The sequence below is a fragment of the Eulemur rufifrons genome, chromosome 16, assembly GCF_041146395.1.
Source record: "Eulemur rufifrons isolate Redbay chromosome 16, OSU_ERuf_1, whole genome shotgun sequence".
NCBI lineage: Eukaryota > Metazoa > Chordata > Mammalia > Primates > Lemuridae > Eulemur > Eulemur rufifrons.
Genome location: NC_090998.1, coordinates 14,653,020 through 14,660,596, shown reverse-complemented (window position 1 = coordinate 14,660,596; position 7,577 = coordinate 14,653,020). Strand labels below are relative to the sequence as shown.

General features: G+C 37.4%; 1 pseudogene; it reads left to right on the top strand.

Moving 5' to 3' along the window:
• Positions 1 to 201: 201 nt before the first annotated feature.
• Positions 202 to 2,163, top strand: LOC138397242 (beta-1,3-galactosyl-O-glycosyl-glycoprotein beta-1,6-N-acetylglucosaminyltransferase-like; annotated as a pseudogene).
• The last annotated feature ends 5,414 nt before the right edge of the window (positions 2,164 to 7,577 follow it).

Below are 7,577 nucleotides of genomic sequence, written 5' to 3'. Positions count from 1 at the left end.
GACAGGACATGAGCCAGTGGTGAGATAGAATCAATTTCAGACTGGAGAAAGTGGAATTATTGAGGTTCTGTTCCCTTCCCTAACCTTCCCTTGCTTTCTTCTTACAGCAAATATTTCTAAAGTAAATGTAAATGATGAACTCTATGATTCTGTCTAACTGATGCTTAAATATTGTTTTCTGAAATGGTGGGGGTGCCAGTCATGGAATATCCGGTGAATTTAGAAAACCAGAACCACCTGATAAAGATTCCAACAGGAATATCAGCCAACCTGTTAGGTTAAAATAAATGAATAGAAAATACCCAAAGTAGATGGGACAATGCTTCCAATGACTGTCTTGCAGAGCAAAGTGTTTTGAAGAATTCCATTTGAATATTAAATATCCTTGTGTTGGCGATATAACATAACATAAAAAAAGCTGACAAACACAGTTCGAGTCTGCTTTTATGCATTTCCAGAATAATGATGAACATAGGCATGTTCAGGTAATAAAGAAATGTATAGAGGTTTTTCCTCCAAAACAAAAAAAAAGGGCTGAAAACATCCTCATAGCATAAGAGGTCTGTTAGACCCACGGAATATTCCTTGAGGAATATTGCTTTGCCTATGGGCTGATTAAGACCTGCTCACATTGTGGGGTATCAACTACTATGTTTGTTACAAATTCTCAAGATCTAATTTATCAAGTCCATGGATAAAAGCAAGTAAGTAGAGAATGTATAGGCTCTTCATGATGGTGATAATCAGTGGATGAAGAACATTTAGAAATTTCTAATGTTAATATTAGCATCTACTATTTATGGATGGTCTATAACACACCCACATTTTACATGTTTTGTTACCTCCTTCTGCTAGCCTTCTAAGAATATTTTCATATCTTCATTTAAAGAAAGGAAATTGGCATTCAAGGGAAAGCTTGAGACGCTAACAGTAAAACTCGGAATGTTCACCCAGTAGACACCTTACGGCTATATAAACATGACCAGTGACTGTAATTTCATCAAGAGGAGCAAACATATTGTGGAACCCCTTAATAAGGAAAAGGCAGGGTTTTTAATGGCATATTCTGTAGTGGTTCCTCACAAAATTGAAATGCATGAAGGCTAGGAGGGCCATCTGTATGCCACAGAATTTCTATTGCATTCATGGGGACAAAAAATCAGAGTCGTCCTTCTTAGCTGTGGCAATGGGCACTGTGTCCTGTTTCAGGAACGCCTTTGTGGCCAGACAGTTGGAGAGTGTGGTTTATGCATTGTGGAGTCAGGGTTAGGCCGACCTCAACTGCATGAAGGACCTCTCATAAGTGCAGGCTGAAAGTACTTGATAAATCTGTGTGGTTTGGATTTTCCTATTAAAACCAACCTAGAGTTATGTAAGATTTAAATAAAAGTTTCATATCAATATGATTGCCTTATTTGAATAGGTCACTATTAAATTCTTTTAAATGTTGATAACTGCTATGTGGGAACAATGTAAATTCCACTTAAGTGTAAAACAAGGCAAGCCTCAGACCAGCAATAAATTATTCAGTTTGGATAACAACAACAACAACAAAAAAAAAATCCTAGAAATTGTCAGGAAGCTCAGGTTGTTAATGGGTGAAAACAGCCTTGAAACAAACAAGATGCCGTCCAATAAAGAAAAAAAGGTGGAAAAAGTGGTATGCAGTTATTAATGGAAAGCTGACACAGGGACTGTCAAAATGCATCCTCCACTTGAAACACCTCTTTTTTCAGGCAGCACCTATTTTGTGGTCAGTAGGGAGTATGTGGGGTGTGTGCTAGAGAATGAAAAAACCAAAAGTTTACTGAGTGGATGCAGGACACATACAGCTCAGATGAGTATCTCTGGGCCACTATCCAAAGGTTTCCCGAAGTCTCTGGCTCTTTCTCCTTGAGCCATAAGCACGACTTGTCTGACATGCACACAGTTGCCAGGTTTGTCAAATGCCAGTACTTTGAGGGTGATGTTGCTAAGGGCGCTCCCTACCCACCCGGTAGTGAGGTCCACGTGCGCTCGGTTTGCATTTTTGGAGCTGGAGACTTGAACAGGATGCTTTGCAAGCACCACTTATTTGCCAATAAGTTTGACACAGACGTCAACCGCTTTGCCATCCAGTGTTTGGATGAGCATCTGAGGCATAAAGCTTTGGAGACATTATAACACTGATCACTGTGGGCAATTTTAGGAATAACGAGAAAGAAGCATAACATGTACCCTACGTGGTTCCTCTTCCTTGTCAATAAGCATCAGAAAAATTGTGCGGGGTCCACTTTGGCACAGGGATTCTTAAGTCTTCACATCAGAGAAGCTGCATGGTTTCTGCAGAGCACAACTGGTTAGAAAGGTTATAGCACGAAATGTTCTCCTAGGGTTAACATGAGGGAGAGTTAAAGTAGCTCCGAGGCCAGGGCAGGTAGCGAGGTGTTCCAGAGAGGGGGCCTGCAGGGTGGAGTGGGGTAGAGGCTGATGCAAAAAATCAGCCCGTTAAAAGAGCTCAGGGTCTTAACAAAATGAGAAGACTTGACCGGTGCCAAAATTATTTTGAGAATATTAAATATGACCATTTTCCTGGTATGAGTAAATTTATAGTAACAAACAATCATAAAAAAATAGAAATTGGCATTCAAAGTTTAAGTAACTTGCCAAAAGTTACATAACTATAATAGTAATGACAGAGGCAAGAGTTGAACCTAGGTTAATCTTCAAGACCCATGGTTTGCTGTTTTTGTGTTTTACCACATCCACAACTAAATTAAGTTTTTTAAGCTATAGTGTTTATGGTCTATACTTTCTTTATCCCATAAGCAATTCATAGCCTCAAAACAAAGCCAACCTATGACACCTTGGCTTCACTAGCCCTAATGGATTCAGTCATCTATATATGGCAGTATTTCTCAATGTGGCTGAAGGATCACACATAGCCAGATGACTAAAAAGCTCTTCTACCTACATGTGAATATAGTGATTGCAAAAGTAGATTTCCCTATCTTTCTAAACAGGGCAGCCTTAGTTTAAAGTTTTTTTTTAAAAGTCCAAAGGTCCAAAAAAACTGATTAGTATTACAGGTTAAGACTACTTAATATGTTATAAACTAACAGTTACACCAAAATAGAGATGGTTTCCAAGACAAAATTGAAACAAGAAAAAATTTAGTCTTTTGTCATTTTTAATTATTGGCACAAGTGAGAATAAATGGAAATAAAATTTTCCGAATAATGATACTTGCTTGGGTGAAGGGCTTTGCACGTACCTTGTTAATTTTCTTCTACACTTGTACTTTTTGGCAACAACAAGAGATAGAAACTAACAGTATCTCTTTTGAAGAAACAAAGGGATAATTTAAGCTTAAACAGTGGATAGTTATACTACTCTTGCTTTCTATTAAGTGATTTTTTTTTCCATTTCACATCATAGACATTGAGTGTTAGACCATCTCTCAAAGGCAAATATCTCTGTCCTTGCTTAGATTAAAATAGTCTTTGGTTCTAGCTAACACTCTGATGGTCTTCATGGTTCCATTTTCAAAGAGGTAGCCATTACTTACCTGCCTTATAACATAGGTCTGTACTGAACCAATCTGCCTTCAAAGAATAAGTAAAAACAGAAACTCCTTATGCAAGAGAATCATATTGGCAAAGTTTTATTCAGGGCCCTCTCTCTTTTTTCCCTCATGTTTCCTCTTACTCAACTGAAGTGTTCCAACATATTGGCTATTTTCATACTTTCTAATCCTCCCTGGACAGAAAGTGATCTAACTTGCTTTAGCAGGCAAGCCTTTGTCATCGCTCCAAAAAATAGTTAGTAAAAGAGACATTTAGAAGAAGAGGGTAAAAGGGGGTACTCTTTGGACAGAGAAAGAAGGCTGTCAGATGCCCTTCAAATCATAAACCTCTGCTATGTGAGGCCAGCTCTGAACAGAAAGGGAATTCTCTACTGTAATTCTAAACTTTACAGCTTATGTTTGAATACTAGACATCTAACTACTTGGCTGACTTTTAAACATATGGCTAACATATGCCAAAGTTGTTTAAAGTTGTGTCCAAAAGGTTCCAATGTGGAAGACTAAAAGTTCTTATTCATGTTTTCTTATTCTATTCTCCTGAAGAAGACTCAGTGTCAATATTTCTGGAGGCAGGGGTGGTGGTTGAAGAGGGGGTTGAGGGACAGAGAAAATTCTTCTTTCTCTTCCCCTTTCCCTCATTAGGCAATCAGGGGAACAAGGGAGAACCCTGCAAGTCTCAGAGCAAAGCAGACTTTGTGATCAGTAATCATTTAGATGATAGCTAAAGATAAGGGCACAGTTCACCCAGAGTAATGTAAAACTTCCATGATTGCATAATGGGGTTACTATATAATAATAGGGCAGATTTTTTTTTTTTTAATGAGCAAATATGTTAAAGCCTGTCAAAGTTCATTTGAAGTTCTGGTAATTATATTTAGCCTGTGTAGCAGTACATATTCAGTGGTAGAAAATAATAGATGTAAACTAAAAGGTGTGCATTTAACTACAATTATATAACAATGTGAGTTCTTACTTTGTCCTTGAACTTTTTAAAAGGTGTGTGTCAAATATTTGAATCTCTCAGAACCACCCAAGAAGGTAGATTTTATCATTTCCATTTTACAGATAAAAATACTGATGCACTGAGAAACCAAATATCTCAGCCAAGCCAATGGTGCTAGAAAATGGGGGAGCCACGATTCAAGGGGAGGCAATTTGGCTCCAGAATTCATACTCTTAACTCCAATGTCCTGTTGTTGCTTTGGGCTGGAAGAAGGGCTGAACTGATCAAGTCTCTGTTACTGTTACTTGGAGAGGGCAGGAGGCAGGGTCCCTCCTTAGAAATCTAGGGAATATTTTAAATCCTGCTTACACCCAGCTAACCATCCACCTTCATCTGGTTATTAGATGTAGAGGGAGCTGAAAAACAAGAGGCTATATATGATTTTCTAAAAAGAGAACTATAGTTTATCAGCAAGGGATGAGCAGTCCCAAGTGGAGAATGAGCTCTCTGGCGTCATAATGGCACCTACAAAAGCAGGTTGGTGGTAAATAAGAAGTAACCAGTGAATATGTAACCCTCACCCTTTTGCCATTACCAGAAAAAGGGTGAACCCAGCAATCAGAATTAACTAATCCTATAACCATTTGGTGACCAAAGTCAGAATAAAAGATATGTTCTTTGAAGTACACTATAGAAGCAGCTTCAAAAATGACTTTTGTGTTAGTGAATAAAATAAATCACAAAGTCAAGTAGAATTATAAATGTGTTTTTCCTAAAAAGGATCTGATATTGAATACAAACCTTTCCTCCAGCTGACGTATCTACTTCCTGTTTATGCTCATACCTGACTTATTCCTGTGCCAATACCTTTGTTCGTGTCATTCCCATATGACAATAATCTCACTAAAACTATTCTTCAAGACTTTTCCTTCAAGCCATTCTTTTTCCTTGAAGCCTTATCTGGCCACATGCCTTGTCTTTGAAATTTACACCATTGATTACTTATCCTACACTGTATTGTCCATGTTTTATGTGTTATCTTGCTATCTAAACAGTAAATTCCTTTGTCCAGATATTTTTATCTACTCAAACACTGATGTTATAAATTTATAAATAAGAGATACTCAGCACACTTGAATGACTTTAGATTTCTATAATTACCATGAAATCTTTAAAAGGTTGACACAAGATATAAAGATTGATTGTAAACTAACAGCTAGGAACCCAAGTAATGCCATTGTTGCATCAAGGCAGATAAGAATAATTTTACAAATCACAGGCACACATTGATAATCTTGCCAAATTTAAAATATTCTCTCTCATAGTGGTCTAGATTCAGTGGTAATTTACATTCTGTGACAGGTTTTGAACTTGTCCATTTACTTTGTAAGCCAGCAAAACAACCAAGCTACAGTACTTGTAACCAGCACAGCATAGTAGCCCTTATTTATTTGCAAGCAGCTATTGGAGTCATGAAGTTGGCCAACAGAGCTTCTGCTGAGACTTTCAAAGTCTCTACCTCAAAGGCTTGGCATGGGGCCATCTTTACCGGTTTCCAGTTTCTTAAGCCACAAGCCTACCCAAGGTATGGAGTCACAAACATTTCAGCTTGTTCTACAAGCAGCTAGAATTCGTTAATTCTGCCAAGTTCCATGAGTCTTAACACCTGCAGTCAAATTAGGTTTGGTTTGTGTTCTGCCATAAAGTAAAAATATTTGGGTATCTTGCAATACATGAAGCCTAGGAAACTTAAGTTACCAAGGCTATAACAGCTGTTGCTTGAGGTGGTAAAAAATAAGTAATGGGGGTAGGGTAAAAAGACAGGAGCACAGAAAGATTGGTGATAAACCTTAATATACAATGCCTAAAGTCAATAATGTAGTACTAATTAATAACATTAATGCTTAAACATAACATGAAAAGAAATGAGGCATAACAGGTGTTAAGTAAACAAAGTTGAGGTTACAAAGACAGCAGAGCTGAGATTTGAAGTGATGTAGTTGTTTCCAAACCCAATGCCTTTTTAGCTACTAAGCAAGCTGTGCAACTTCTGGCATTTGGGGAGCTACCTGTCAAATCAAGGTGAAATTGTACCTTTGATTTACAACTAACAATTGCAGAGTAAGGCACTTTAATTCCACTCTCCTCCTTTAAAACAGTTGCAAATAACAATAATTTCAACAAATAAAATATGAATACAACAATCCTAAAATTTGAACTTTAAAAACTATTTACCAAATATGTTTGAAATGAAATAATGGAGTAATTCAAACTGACTAGTATTCTTTTTTATTATTTTTTAAAATTTTTTAAAAAAATGTTTTATTTCAGCATGTTACGGGGGTACAAATGTTTAGGTTACATATATTGCCCTTGCCCCACACGAGTCAGAGTTCCAGCGTGTCCATCCCCCAGATGGTGTGCACCACACCCATTAGGTGTGTATATACCCATCCCCTCCTCCCCTCTACCACCTGCCCAACACCGATGTTGTTACTACTTTATGTGCACTTAAGTGTTAATCAGTTAATACCACATGCAGTTTTCTGGATCCTTAAGTACAGCCTTTTGACTGAATCCAAATTTTGCAGAACAAATCCTTTTAATAAATGGATTTGTTCTGTGAAGTTGGATTACATCTATGGACCACACTTGGGTATCTGGAGGGCCACATGTGGCCTTGAGGCCACAGGTTCCCCACTGCTGTGAGAGAATCCATTTTTCTAATTTTGCCAAGCCATATCGCATTGGTTGCATAAATATACAATAAATGGAGCACTGAGGGTTTAATGACTAAGAACGCACCCAAATGTATTTAACACAGCATATATTTTCATTCTAAACAAAATAAGAACAGAGTAATTATTTGGTTCCCCTCTTCAATATTTCTTCTCTTCTATATGTGACTTATTCTTAAGCAGAAGAAAGTTATACACAATTTTGCACTTCCATGAAGCAAAGAAATAAGAGTTACCTGGAAAATACTAAACACTTCAAGGAATCTTTACTTAATTGGGTTTCGTAGTGTCTTGAGGTTAAAAAGGGGAAAAAAAAAAAAAAGAGAGAGAG